The following is a 13345-nucleotide window of genomic DNA, read 5'->3' on the forward strand; positions in this document are numbered from 1 at the left end:
AACATATGCTATTTATGGATGCAAGCCAAATGTAACTGTTAGGAAGTAAACACCTTCGATCTGTAGCTATCCATCTGTGTCAGAGCCTGGACCATGATAGCCTCTGTCAAAACTGGCGACGGTTATTACAGGTAAAATATTACCTGGTCCGTAAACACCTACGCAATAAGATTCAGGTATCCTGCCAACTCAATGTTGATCCCTGCTTTCTAGAATTATAATATACCTATCAACTACATACATATTGAACACAAATACTTGAAAATACTATACCATAAATATGTTTGATATAACAATAACCAGTCACATACCTAAAACGTCTAACTAGAAAAAATGTTTTTTCTTTTCTTTTGTTTAATATTAATGACATTCCATTACAAGAACATTAGTTAGTCTTTTTGGGACAGTGTATCTCATCAGTCTAACATCAACAGAAAGCCGATGAAGATAAATAAGTTGTATTGAATGATATTTACATTAATTTCTAAAAGTAAAGGTCTATAAGCCTGAAAACACATCATTTGGAGACACACGCATTATAAACACTTGTAAACACATAATATCTAGTAAATCTATTTTCTGGCAGTTCACCAGATTTTCCTGTTTCTGTGTGATGTATTGGGATACCAAACAGCTTGCCTTGCCTATTTCCCATCACCTCATCCATGCCTATTATGAAGTGAAGTCTGTGAACTACTACAATGAGGGTCTAACTGCCTGCTAACTGCTGATGTTGACATAAACCCAAATTTTATTACCACACATATAGTACTATACAGATAAGTCAGTCAGTGTATTACCACACATATAGTACTATACAGATAAGTCATTCAGTGTATTACCACACATATAGTACTATACAGATCAGATAAGTCATTCAGTGTATTACCACACATATAGTACTATACAGATAAGTCAGTCAGTGTATTACCACACATACAGTACTATACAGATAAGTCATTCAGTGTATTACCACACATATAGTACTATACAGATAAGTCATTCAGTGTATTACCACACATATAGTACTATACAGATAAGTCAGTCAGTGTATTACCACACATATAGTACTATACAGATAAGTCAGTCAGTGTATTACCACACATATAGTACTATACAGATAAGTCATTCAGTGTATTACCACACATATAGTACTATACAGATAAGTCAGTCAGTGTATTACCACACATATAGTACTATACAGATAAGTCATTCAGTGTATTACCACACATATAGTACTATACAGATAAGTCATTCAGTGTATTACCACACATATAGTACTATACAGATAAGTCAGTCAGTGTTCTATCTAATACAGTCCAGCTAGAACAAGTAAACAAATCAGTAGTATTTCTAACAACCTACATCTTTTAAGAGACCATCTATATAAAACACCACTGGTCCTGGCACCGTGAGAAGAGTCTTTGAACACAGTTTTGACTGTATTAGGGTCGACTTCAGAAATGTTGCTGCTAAGCAAAGGATATTGGTAAGGTTTTAATGTACTAATGGGGACATTATCTACAGGTTTTACAGTAGATAAATGAGAGATTTATTATATCAATGCATTATTGCAGCAATAAACAGGCATTATAAGGTTGTGATATGTTGTATTTAACAATAACTTATATGGAATTGTATTGTTATGACCCTTATCAATTTGCAGCATGGACTGCAATGCAATGCAGCATATGCTGCAATCATGCTGCTTTTATGCTGGCATCATGCTGCTAGTTTCACAGCATGATTGCAGCATGTGCTGCATAGCAGCATGGTACCATGCTTCTGTACAGCATGTACTGCAACCATGCTTTAAAAATTGAGGTAATTGAATATCTGAACTCTATCATGCTGCAATCATGCTTTGTCGACTTAGTTAATTTATCATATGCACTGTATCATGCTGCAACCATGCTGCAATAACTTTGCCAGTTTGGATATCAAATCATATCATGCTGCAATCATGCTGTGTGGACTTGGTAAATTTATCATATGAATTGTATCATGCTGCAACCATGCTGCAATAACTTTGTCATTTTAGACAGGATATGTACCATGCTGCAACCATGCTGCAATAACTTTGCCAGTTTGGACATCAAATTATATCATGCTGCAATCATGCTGTGTGGACTTAGTAAATTTATCATATGAAATGAATCGTGCTGCAACCATGCTGCAATAACTTTGGCATTTTAGATAGGATCTGTACCATGCTGCAACCATGCTGTATTAACTTTGCCATTTTAGATACAAACTGTACCATACTGCAATTATGCTGTATTAACTTAGTTAATTTAATGAACTGCACCATTCTTTCATGTATTAACATGAATTATTTAAGTTGAAATGTGTATATGCTTGGCCATTCTGTATTAGCTTAAAAGGGCATTCCTTTGTTCGGACATCACAAAATTTCTGTGGGTGAAATGTAATGTAGGTCCAAGCGAGATCCAAAATCTAGGACCAAATTTCCCAGGTACCAAGATTAACCTAAACAATTATTAATTAATAAAATAAGATACAGAAAATTAACAAAAGTTGGTATTCGATATTTTAGTATCTTTTTTTTTTAATTTTAAATAAAATATAGAAAATTTCCAGGTATCAATGGTGATAACAAAATAATTTTTAAAAACATGTTTGTGTTGCAGAATTTCCTTTTTATACTTGATCAGTACCACACATATTTATTTAAAATTCAATATCAATTATTTTAATTAAGTATTTCGTTTATAAGTATGTTCTTTGTTAGTATAACGGTTCACAGCTTTTAAATGTGATATTTTGTCAGCTTTCACTTGTAGTTCTATCTCAGAAGAAATTAACTTAAACATTGATGAATGTTGCAAGTTAGTACATTCGTGTGACGACTTAAAACTCATCCCTATAAAAATTTCATTCAAATTTTCAGAGTTTAGATCGTTTTTTGAAGAACCAGTATATTGACTTTTGCTTCGATTATACACTTTTGATCGGAGATAGAATCAGTCACTTTATCCAAACACTGACATAAACCAAGACGTTGCCATTTACCATGCACCAGCTTACTACCAGGTAGCCATACAGGTATCATCAGTCTGATCATGTTCGCCAAAACAAAATCGGGGTCACTCTACCAACAGTTACACATGTGCTTGGAATATCGCTTTTAATTCAATCAAATAAGATTAAAATCACCTGCTCTTTGTCTTTGTATCGCATACTTTCTGGATATATGCGGTGTTAAGATTACATCTGATAATAGCATACGAAATCACGTCGTGTCCGACACAACATTCATCGCTATAAACTCCAATAAACATGTGTCGAACTTATGTTGTCACTCGGACGCTTCCTTGTAAAACGTATATTGAAGTTAAGCGCTGTGATGATCTCGACCTCGACATGAGTTTACTAACAACAGGCGATATTCCCGTACTTTAATCTGAATTATTTGAAATCGTGAACATAAAAAGAAAACGTGAATTGGTCGGTTCCTCGTCTGAAAATACATTCATATTAAACAATAGGCGTATGACAGACGAGGCCAAAACCTCTGGTCAGATTACATGTTTATCGTTCGGTTCACCTATGACCTCGTTTGTTTACCTTGCTCCCGAGATGTGACGAGAGTGCTCCTCGAGCTCGTGCGATCTAAATGTGCACGATGCAAGTATTAAATACTGTAATATTTATCTTAAAAGTATGACACAATAGAAGTTTATGATTTAGAATAAAAAACACGCACAAGTAAAAATGAATCGTGTTAATCTCTGGCAGTAAAATATTTATCCCATGATGCAACACACACGAGTTTAGCGGGAAGTCTGATAGCCATGTTTGAATTCACCGGATGTTTATTTCCAGAAGAAAAGTATAAACAAACACGACGATAGCCTAAAAACGAAGTTTGTTTCCCGTCTTACTGAAGAAGATCGGCTTACTTCAAGTTACCGACGAAAGCATATCAGCTTTCTCGTTGTTTTTGACGACTGATGCATATTTTTACCGACAAACATCGTTACGAGACAGGGTAAGTTTTAATTATATAATCTTCTTCACGTTCTGACATCGTTTCACATTATACGACGATGAATTTGATATAGAATCTAGATCTATTCATATCAATAATATCTAATTATTTATTTTTCAGGGTTTTGATGATTAATTTATCACAGATTATACGGCTGAAGGAAACGCAGTACCGATCCATGTGTTACAATCGTAAGTTTTCAATTTTATTTATTTATTATTAACGATCTTCGGCCCGACTTAAATTTCATTTTTTCCCCCACTCACACAACCCTTATTATGATTATATATGACGTACATACGTATTCACAAGCAATGGTGAGGAAAATTTGTGTTTTGGATAATGAAACCTTTCGGGAAAGATCTTTACCTCCACATTCTTTTGAGGATCGATGTTTGCAGATTATTGCATCAAATTGAAACGATTAAATGAAAGAGATGAATTAAGATGTTAAGTAAGTAACATTGTTTTATGTATAGTATATTGCAGTTTCACATTGATATGAACTGATGGCGAATTCGGGAGTAGCTTGATTTAAGTAATAATTAAGTCATCCTGGCAAGTTTTATTTTGTAGCTTTGTGTGGCTGGCTTAAATTTTCTTGATAAAAACGCTTCCAAAGAAAACATAATGTAAATGATAGCAAAGTGATCATGAAAAGTACATAAGTTAAATACATACATTATCTCTAAAACTTGACAATTATTCTAATTTTGAAATAAAATAATATTCTAAATTTTTTTCTTTCTTCCAACAGAGACTGAGTCTGCATGCAGTACATTCTGGAATGAGGGACACCGCATGCATTGTGGTCCAAATTGATGGCATTGACTTAACACAAAGCAGAAAGGAATGAAGAAAAATTAAGAAGTTTATGTTTCACATTAATTAAGATTATTCGAGATATGTTATCTGTCGAGGTATACAACATTTCCTTTCATAATAAAAGTGTAAACATTAATATATATACAAAAAAAAATCATGTATATTATCTAAAAATCCTTGTTAGTTATTTGTTGTACTAGCTAAAAAATATAATATAGTCGTCTCAAGCTTGGTTGTATTGAAATCCCCGGGGACAGTGACCGAGATATATCACTACAGTACGTGCTACATCAAACAACACACCATTGTTCAAATTGTCAATCAACATTTCATTTAGTCGGTATTTAGAATTGATTCCAAAATTATGATAATCTTTTCACAGTTTATTAGAAATAATGTTAAATTCGACAGAAGTCTTCGACTGTTGCTTGTTTTTGTTTATTTTAAGTTCACGGACACACATGAAAACAGTTTCCAGTACATCTGGGCTACTTCGAGGAAACTACGTATACTGTCTGAAATCAGTCTTGTGCGTCGGTGACAAAATGAATACATATCCTACTTTAACTCTGCTGGAAAATATTATTTTGTACTATTTTCCTACTATTTTAGAAAAAAAAACAGAATTATAAATACATACTGTAGTATGTACTGACATTGAACTTGTATATCTTGTTGACTATTTTTGTTGAAACAAACCACTTCTAGCTAGGATGAATTGATATTAGTTGTATTTGAAAATTGTACTAGAAAAAGATAGCTGTGTTGTGTATGTGATGGAAGTTTTGAGAAAAAGAATATAAGAGGCAAATAAAATAAGTACCATGGGTAAATTAGAATTAAAATTTGTTTTGTCACATTCTCATTTCATTGATCAGTTTTAAATGTTTGAACTAGAAAAAACAGCCTGTATGAAAAGTTTTATACCATGTTAATTACCAAATAAAATGTAATACAGAAGTATTCTTCAAGTTTTTATTGCATGATTTTCATTGATTTTGTAAACCATGCTGCCATGAAGCATGATTGAAGCATGATCCCAGCATAATTTGCATAATTGAAACATGCTGGGATCATGCTGCAGACCATGCTGGGATCATGCTGCAGACCATGCTGGGATCATGCTGCAAACCATGCTGGCATCATGCTGCAGACCATGCTGGGATCATGCTGCAGACCATGCTGGGATCATGCTGCAAACCATGCTGCAGACCATGCTGGGATCATGCTTCACAGACCATGCTGGGATCATGCTGCGGCCATGCTTCTTTAAAGCATAAATGCAGCATGATCCCAGCATAATTTGCATAATTGAAACATGCTGCAATCATGCTTTAACTAGTAAGAATATATAGTGAGGTAAATTAGGCACCATGCTGCAGCCATGCTTCATTCATGCTGCAATTCCATGCTGCATTCATACTGCATCTATGCTGTGATCATGCTGCAAATTCATAAGGGGAAGCTGATGGAGATATATTTAACTAAAATTTAGTGCTAAAGAATTTCTTATCTAAACACAGCATTATTGAATCAGATTCACAATCATCACAATTTTAACAGTAAAACAATAAAAGGTGACTAATAAAATTGCATTTACTGTAGTGAACATTGAACTGGTCAGCTTGATAAGCAAAAATCCAAGTGTGAGATCTCACACTAATATACACACCCAAACCCCACACCAAGACATCAATGGTAAAACTTTACTGATACCAGTGTGGAGAAATTGTTAATAAAGAATTTCACTTCCTGTCTCAGTAGTCCCTTGTTTTGTTTGGAGAAGTCTGTAACAGTCATAAATATGTATTGGAGAGAATGTCTGGGAGAAACATCCCAGTCCTGGATCAGATTACATCATTGTCTGTAGCAGTAATCCTGACATTAGTGAACCTTTGTTAATTTTTGAGATACAGCTGGTAGTTCCAATGCTTTCCACCCATCTCTAGTCCTATAACACTGATACCTGTTATATCACTTGGGCTTATTCCCACTAATTGGAAGGTTCTAACAAGCTTTGCCATATCCTGACACCCCCCATTGACTTTTATACAGGACAACTGTCCATGATATGGAGACTAATTGGTCAATTCAAACACTGAAGTCTTGTTTCACAATCATTTCACAACATGGTGCTTAAAATAACGCTAAAAAAATAACCTACCCAGTACAGTTTGACCTTCGCAACCGAATTCATATTTATAGCCAAAAAAAACACACAGATAGAAAAATGTGATTTGTTGATATTTTTATCACTACACCAACTATGTGGTAAGATTTCTGTAGCCAGAAACCATTAAAAAAAATTGCTAGGTTCTCCAATATCCGTGTAAGTCATCAAGTGCTTTGTCATTAGACTGTGACATGTGGAGGGCTGGAGTTTGGGGTAATAGCCTTCTATAGTTATCCTCATCTCCCAAGTCTGCACTAGATAATCTCACACTAGTATACCATGATATGCTAATCAGGCATCTTTAATTTCTCACCAATTAAATTCTTTACATATAATATCATGCACGGAAGCATTTTTAATCGACCAGCATAAGAATATGTAACATTTATATAATTTGCTTTCAAGACAGCTCTGTTTATCTGCTTCAAATATTCTCAAATTTCATGAAAATCGTCATTTGAATTTGTAGATTTAAAAAAAAATTAATTCAAACTTTGAGAAAATGTACTTTTAACATGGTTGGTCTACAAACTTAAACGTCTGTGTATTTGTAGGCATATCAGTCTATTACCATTCATACATGTAGGTTCCTATCACGGTGCCATATCTTTAAGATCGTATAAAAAAAATCTTAATCAAATTACATAAAAATCGCCAGGTTGATGCCGAAGTAAGCCTTGTTCCGTCAGATCTCAGCACCAGCATCGCCTCCAGTAAGTCAGGGCAAAGATCACTATAATTAGTTCTCCATATGGACCATACAGTCGTAATGAAACCAGCGGGTGTATGTTCAGTGCACACCTTCCTGTTCTAGCCTTTACATCTGTAAATATTGATATCGGCATGAATTTTTTGTAATGGTGTTGATTGGGTAAACTACTGGCATGGCCACCATTTAAGATGTGTTGTTTACCTGCTGACGACCCTACAGGTGGGGAGACAACTCCAAATGAATCTTGGTTTATGTTAAGTATAGTTCCAATCTGTGCAGCTGTACATAATGTGAAATCTTGTTTTAATGTACATGCTCCTTCAGAACAGTCAGATGCATGCTATCTGTACTAATCAATGTCGAGATATGTACAACAAGATACTGTCTTTAAAATGGGGCTAAAATCATTAAAGAGCTCTGTGATGGCTATAATTATTGGTATTTTAAACATTTGTAGAAGATTATGTGAACTTATAACTGATGTACTTGGGAGACATAGAAAAGACTGCTACCATAGGGAGCAAACCAATTAAATACTCATGTCTTAGAAATGGCTCAAACATATCTCATAAACATCTCTCAGCTACCGGAGGCAACAAGAGCATGATAAAATCTGTTGGTTTCTTTCAATAAAATCTGAATTGAAATAAATTGTAATTTAGGCTATTTTCCTATCTTTATTTAATATGGACAGATGTGAATCACATAGAGTTACCATATATCATATTTCAAATTGAAGAATCACAAAAAAATCTACAAAGGATATTAATGTATTTAAAATTGACGATCAGCAGTTTGATCATATATGTTGAACCTGCTGCAAATCACAAGCTAGCCAAAACACTAACACAAGCTGATTCACATCTTCGGCTAATTCATGACTACAAATAGGAAGCCAGGAGCTGTACTTTCAGACAGTTTCTTATTAATAATTGTAGCTATTAATTTTCTTTCTGTTAACAACAAGTAATCAAAGATTAATACAAAGGTTTACAGATGTCAGATTAAGGTAGACCCTACTGTCATGTTAACTTGTCCACAGTCTAGTTACAAATGTACATGGAGTAATCAAAGAAATTCATTCAAAAGAAAATATGTGAATTAAATAAATTCATTCAACCACAGTCAAATGCACCCAGTATGTGGCTGTCATAAGGCAGGCAAGAGGCTTTTAGTACTTCACATTATTCCATATGAAACATGAAGGAATTCGGTGATTATTATATAAAGTGTTACCGAGTTCAGACAACCCACATGACAAACACAAAGAAACAGGGCTTAATTCAGTTTTCAAGCAACATAATGGGAAAAAAGGAAAGCAATATCACACAAAACCGGGCAGAATTCCCTTCTCTGTATCTTGTATCTTATTTATACATATGACTCATACAAAGCTTCAATTTATATCTTCAAAGTATTAACATGTTTGGTCAATTAAAATCAAAAGTGTTGCTTGTCTAAATCAGATTGCAAACAAAAATATGATTTAATAAAGACCCCAAGTTTACAGCCAAAATGACAACAAAGGCATGTTTGAGCTCAAGTAATTCCAAAACATATGAATCTATACAACAATTGTCATCAAAATTTATCATACAATAATGCAAACGGTCTACCAGAAGAAATGTATAACCTAGCTACAAAACATTCCAAATTGTATTAAGTCATCATCCTTTTATCCGAGTTTTGTCTCTGAACGTATTGATAAAAGTTTTGGTTGGCATGAATGCCGTGTCCATAAAAGGAACAAGACATGTTTTTTCTAAAGTGTTATCACACTGAAATGCTATACATGGACATAGATTCAAACTGACATTTAAATGTATTACTGTGATACAAAAATAAAGGTATAGATAAGCCATACAGACACACAGAGAAATGCCATGGATGTCGTTTGTTACAGCAGGGAGAAGCCAATAATAGAATCCTAATTCATGTCCAAACTTTTCCAAGCAAACAAAGTCAAATCTAATCGCCAATTAGAAAATATATTCCCAGGCAAATAGAAAACTTGCTACAACTTTCAGAGGTTATACCCTTCACAAGACAAAGATGTACGAGAGATATGTGTTATAGTAGAACTAGGAATGGATTCCAATGACACAAAGATAAAAAGGACCTTGGTTGTTTTATGACTAGTGGGAGGACAGAAATGTGGAGCCCCTGATAACAGAAACACCACCATCACATTTATCATGTAAGCACAATCAAGGATCATGTGTTAAACATTAGCTTACATTTCTTTTAATTATTCTGATGTTGGGTGTTTTTATTATCGGTGTGTGACTACTGCCACACCAGGTTTTGTACTAACACTATTATACAGCTCATTCATCACGGTTACACTTCCCACTTCTCCCCTACCATCAATTTTAAACTGAAATCTCATCATGAAGAACATTAACACATATACCCTTAATTTACATTCCCATGTCCTAAACATGTTCTACTTTACATATAAACAGGAAAGAGTTCAGGGAGAGTTCATTATTTGGACTGTTACAAAAATATACTGACTAAATTATCTACAGAATTTAAAGATTACAGTTTATTAATGGTGAATTGTCCAATGCATCATTGTTGAACAAGATCATATCAAATCTTGTAAAAAAAAAATTTAAAAAAATTTGTTTTTTTACCATTCAGTATTTATCATACAGGAAATGAAATTTGTGGTCATAATTGGTTTTTTATATCACTGAGCAGCTGATCAACATCACTAGTCCAGTTGATTTCAAGCAGTGCTTCCTGATGAGGTGCTATCTGAAGGGCAGATGTCTGTCCACAGCAGTCAGAACCTTACAGGGGGTCTTTTCCAAAGCACTCACAGAGCCAAGCTTTCACATGACCAAGATGGCACATGGCTCTGACCCTGCCTGGACACACCAGGAATCACTGTGTGTCCTTTATAAATCAAAGCAACACTGGACTATTATTTATAGGCAGAAATGATCATTTTTATTAAGTTCTTTGACAAAAAACTTCAGAAATGATTTGTGGAAAATTCTCTCCAAATCTAATCATAGGAGTACTCCTAGTTACTGACAAGTGTCAGTATTTTTGCTGTACAGAATCAGCGGAGTGATCTAAAGTGAAATATCTTAATGGTCAAAATTTCATGGGAATACTGATTCAACACATTTCTCAAACCAAAATTACACATCATTTTACAATACAAAGACTGAAGTTACCATATTTTTCATCCCCTTATCACCTTAATCTGACCATGGTAACAATTCCTCTCTGAGGAGACATTAATATGGCGTTTCCACTCTTTTGCATTTCTCTTGATTATATTTGCCAATAAAACTTACGACATAGCACGAAAGAACTCGAACAATCATGGTCATGATGATGCTTGTGAAGAGTTATACCTTGTTTTCCACCAATGATGTTTTACCTCATAGACAGAAAATCAATTCGTTTTTCGTGATTTTTTATCTTTATATGTGAGTCACATGCATTACTCATGAATCGTGTAAAATGTTCACTTGGTATCAGTGAGTAAAAGGGATAGATTATTGATATTCTTCATGGCTGGACTATCATCAGACACCAGTTGTATTATATTGACTGGTATCCATGGTAAACCTGATCTTATAAAGCGAACACATTAACCTCCAGTGTACAAAACTTCTGGATCTGATATTAGGATATAGATCTTACAATGTCTTACAGACATCTCAAGGTGATTTTACAAGGTCACCTATACCACTCACAAGGTCACAGATCTCATTAACAAGCTCACATATCTCACTCAAAAGGTCACAGATTTTACATGGTTGCAAATCTCACTCTCAAGGTCACATACTTTGCAAGGGCACATATCTCACTCTCAAGGTCACAGATCTTACAAGGTCAGAAAACCAATTCATACATTGCACAAGATCATATTTCATTGTAGATCTGAAATTCACAGAAGATAAAATCACCAACTGAAGAATACATTTTTTTCTTAACCAATTAAGGTGCCATTGTCAGTAAAAGAAATGAATTTCATTATCATCAACTTTGGAGTACTTTTAGTTAACCATATTAAACCAATTAGACTGAAAAACCAATAATTGTGTAACAGAACGGAAGAATTTCCTGATTGAATAAGAGGTTTAAAGCGTAAGCTAATGCCTAGAAGGCACAGTCTTGTACACAGAAATAATAAAATTTTAACACTAAAGAAATCACCCAGTAGTAACCTGACCATCTTAAGAACCAATGGAACAACAAGTAAGCCAGTTGTACGCTTTTTATAATTATTTTCAAAGTCAACCTGAGAGAAACCAAAGTGATTCCCCCAAGAAAGTCAGTCTTATACTACATAATCCCTGCGGGTAGTACAGAGTCTGTGAGACGTTTTAGGTAGATTCATTGGAGGACAAGTGGAGCTGTGACTGACAGACATTGGACTTTTACTGTAACACTAGCATACGTATTCTGTCTGGAGTTTCCCATCAGCGCATCAGAATCAATGAACATCGGTGAGATTGCTCTCATGATTTCTGATGGCACATGGGACTTAAATGTGGATTCTTTGCAAAAGTAGAAAATACAGAGAACACTTTCCTTACAATAATGGACCATAGAAAATACGGAATACTTTCCTAGAAATTATGGACCGAGATAAACAATACATTGACCTACTTTTACAGTGATTTTATACAAGTACATTCACCCTGTCATTTCCTAGTGCTGTATATCACGTCTACAGTGTTACCAAGGCATGATAGACAAATTGATGTGCAAGATTCAGATCTAACTTTTTTAAGAGGGATAAGTTCAAGAGATGGAAAGCTGAAAGATCTAACTTTTTACAAACTTTAAAAAGTACCATTTGCCAACATGTCTGGCCCGATTGTTTTATACCCCGACTGAATGTGCCAAATCTGTAAAAACAATGCTCCGGGGTGATCCTGATGGAGAATAAGTTCTGGTAAAGTCAATACATGAACAAAAGTGCAAAAATTATTATACTTGGGTAAAAATGAAGATCTTTTTCTATTTTTTTTTTTATTTTTTTTTTTATTTTTTTTTTTTACATATCCGTATTTTAAATGCTAAACAATTAATGCACTCTTATAATTTTGCCCTTCTAACAGTATGTAATTCAACCATTTCAATCCACTTTCTGTCAATTTTATGTTGCCTAATTTGGTTACCAAGACATGAAACAGATCATAAGCCATGTTAGAATTTCAACTCTCTACAAGCTACACTACCTTCTATCTACTATTGCTGTTGGCTAATTTACCACTCATAAACCCCTACCAGGATAATAATGGTAAAAGCCTTCCAGACTCTATTGTTCATTAATCAGTCAAAGTAAGTGTACAATATCAGATCCAGATGTAACAATGGAAATGTCAATGTTAAGCTCAGTACATCATATCTGAGATGGTTCCACATGCATTTTGTGATAATTATACACCATTATCCAGATTTAAGGGTACCACCTACACTTTTTCTTTTACTACTGTAGTTGGTCCAAAAGATACCTGTGTACTTTTTAGTTTTCAATTACTTCTTGGGGCTAGTCAGAAAATAGTACCAGATGAAGAAAGTCCATCATTGAAACTTATTTTAAACTAAAAGACAGAGAAATATACAAAGCAGTAGGTTTAACTAGGGA

At 34.3% G+C, this 13345-nt stretch overlaps 1 protein-coding gene and 1 long non-coding RNA gene across 2 annotated transcripts in view; one reads left to right on the forward strand and one right to left on the reverse strand.

The window, feature by feature from the left end:
* LOC117329209 (protocadherin Fat 1-like) overlaps positions 1-13345 on the reverse strand; it is a 154764-nt gene that overhangs the window by 86522 nt on the left and 54897 nt on the right.
* Positions 3277-5478, forward strand: LOC117329211. The gene is made up of 3 exons (XR_004533132.1): positions 3277-4012; positions 4133-4203; positions 4770-5478. It is a non-coding gene; the product is annotated as an uncharacterized LOC117329211 (long non-coding RNA).

Source organism: Pecten maximus, chromosome 6 (assembly GCF_902652985.1).
Source record: "Pecten maximus chromosome 6, xPecMax1.1, whole genome shotgun sequence".
In the NCBI taxonomy this organism is placed as follows: Eukaryota; Metazoa; Mollusca; class Bivalvia; order Pectinida; family Pectinidae; genus Pecten; species Pecten maximus.